The sequence below is a fragment of the Chiloscyllium plagiosum genome, chromosome 2, assembly GCF_004010195.1.
Source record: "Chiloscyllium plagiosum isolate BGI_BamShark_2017 chromosome 2, ASM401019v2, whole genome shotgun sequence".
Taxonomy (NCBI): domain Eukaryota; kingdom Metazoa; phylum Chordata; class Chondrichthyes; order Orectolobiformes; family Hemiscylliidae; genus Chiloscyllium; species Chiloscyllium plagiosum.
In genome coordinates this window covers 44,515,733-44,518,372 of record NC_057711.1, presented here as the reverse complement: position 1 = coordinate 44,518,372, position 2,640 = coordinate 44,515,733, and the positions used below count along the sequence as shown (strand labels likewise).

At 41.9% G+C, this 2,640-nt stretch overlaps 1 non-coding gene across 1 annotated transcript; it reads left to right on the top strand.

Moving 5' to 3' along the window:
• The first annotated feature begins 525 nt into the window (after positions 1-525).
• Positions 526-598, top strand: trnav-uac. Its single transcript has one exon. It is a non-coding gene; the product is annotated as a tRNA-Val (tRNA).
• The last annotated feature ends 2,042 nt before the right edge of the window (positions 599-2,640 follow it).

Genomic DNA, 2,640 nt, shown 5'->3' with positions numbered 1-2,640 from the left:
ACTGGCCTGTAGATATGAGTATCAATAGTGTATATACAAGATCAAGTCAGAAATGTTGTATTTTGCAGTGAATGACACACGTATTGACTCTTCATCCCCCATCTGGTTCACTAATGTCCTTTAGGGAAGGCAATTTGCAGTCCTTACCTGGTCTGGCCTATATGTGACTCCAGACCCATAAGAATATGGTTGATACTTAACTGCCCTCTGGCCAATTTGGGATGAATAATAAATTCTGGCCTAGTCCATGACACCCTCATCCTATGCATGAATAATAATAGAAAAAAGTCTTTTCATTGCATAAATCAGCAACATAATAGAATACTGTCCCCTTTGTTTTATGAATGCAGCTCCAAAGGTACTCAAGAAGCTCAATAACATTCAGGCAATCTTGGCGGAAGCTCGACTTGATTCGTCCCAGCGTTTGTTTAATTTGGGACGTGCGAGTGAAATCTGTCTACGGGCTAATTAGAGAGGCCCTTCTAGCACCTTTGGAGTCAGATCTCATCACAGTTCAGCCATGTAGGTTTTGTAGTGTAGTGGTTATCACGTCTGCTTTACACGCAGAGAGTCCTGGGTTTGAGACCCAGTGGAACCATCAACTTTTGGGCGGCATGGTAGCTCAGCAGTTAGCACTGCTGCCTCACAGCACCAGGGTCCCAGGTTCGATTCCAGCCTCAGACGACTGTCTGTGTGGAGTTTGCATGTTCTCCCCGTGTCTGCATGGGTTTCCTCCGGGTGCTCCGGTTTCCTCCCACAGTCCAAAGATGTGCAGGTCAGGTGAATTGGCCATGCTAAATTGCCCATAGTGTTAGGTGTATTAGTCAGAGGGAAATGGGTCTGGGTGGGTTACTCTTCGGAGGGTCGGTGTGGACTTGTTCGGCCGAAGGGCCTGTTTCCACACTGCAGAGAATCTAATCTAATCTAAAAAAAAATCAGTTTGTTTGATCTGCACCCCATCTTCTATCTTAATAACTCACTTACTCCATTTCATGTATTATCTAAGTTACAGAGCACAGAATCTGCATATTGCACTGCAACAATTTATTGAGGTAGATATTATTCAACCAAACAATGACTCATAATAATTAAATAAACAAGGCCTGAAAGTGCAGCGGAATGCTATCAATTCCAAACACTTCTCTAATTATATAACATGCTGATTGAAAATGTGACCCCATTCCAATTCATCATTGATGAGTTGAAATCCTGGAACTCTTTAGCTATTGTAGTACGAAGTGTAATAATTATTGTACTCATTGTCAGGATGTATCATCAATTACGTCAAACGATGACAGAGAGAAAGGTCCAATAACAAAGCAAATAGTCAATATACGCTTATTCACTTATAACAATATTATTTCCAACACGCTACATTTGGTGTTAGGAACACTCTAATCACTCTGAATTGAAAATATATCATTATTCCTTCATCATTGCTGAATCAAAATTCTGGAACTTCGACCAGACATAACTGTGGAAATACTATTACCATATCAATTGCAAAGACTCAAGATTACACCTAATCTCCAACTCCTCAAGAGCAATTAATGCTGGACAGTATGTGCTTTTGATGCCCCCACCTTGTAAATTAATAAAAAATGTATTTTTGTGAATTGAGGGTCACAGCTATGCAGTTGGAAGTTAATAAGACCAGTTGTAAGTGGCTGGGTGGAGAGACAAAGTAATGTTATTTCAGAACAATTTTGGAATTGGTTGTTAAAGCATTTTAAATGGTTTCTTCGGTAACTTTTATTAACACTTTGTAATTACATTCCTGGTCATGAACAGCTCTGAATTTGCATTCTTGTGCTCAGAGAAAAGGGATAAGCCTCCTTTTCTCCTTTCTTTATATTTTGGCATTTGATTTATTGAAACTAGGTGAAGAAACAAGAAGCTGTAAATAACAAGAAGCATCAATAACTTTGGAGTGGAGGTAGCTACATTGTACAAAATGACGGATAATCCTGGGAACGGTAATTGCAGAAGTCATATAATTGAAGCTTACATGGATTTGGAGTGCAAAAGCAGCTTGTTCTGTATTGGAATTTGTGCCCCTGAGCAACAATAACAGAATGATAACGGTGCAAGTAGATTGAAAGTTTCAAAATCAATAGATAGCATGATCACTCCTAAATTTGCTCCCCAATAGGATTGTGGGCTTTTTCTATAGCACATAAAGTGCAGTTGTTCTGAAGGCAGATCACCATCATCTTCTCAAGGTCAACTAGGGATCGTGGGCGGCACGGTGGCAGCACGGTGGCACAGTGGTTAGCACTGCTGCCTCACAGCGCCAGAGACCTGGGTTCAATTCCCGCCTCAGGCGACTGTCTGTGTGGAGTTTGTACATTCTCCCTGTGTCTGCGTGGGTTTCCTCCGGGTGCTCCGGTTTCCTCTCACAGTCCAAAGATGTGCAGGTCAGGTGAATTGGCCATGCTAAATTGCCCGCAGTGTTAGGTAAGGGGTAAATGTAGGGGTATGGGTGGGTTGCGCTTCGGCGGGGTGGTGTGGACTTGTTGGGCCGAAGGGCCTGTTTCCACACTGTAATGTAATCTAATCTAATCTAAGGGATGGGCAGTAAAATCTGGCCCAGACAGGTATGCCCACATCCCACAACTGAATTCAAAAACAAATATAACT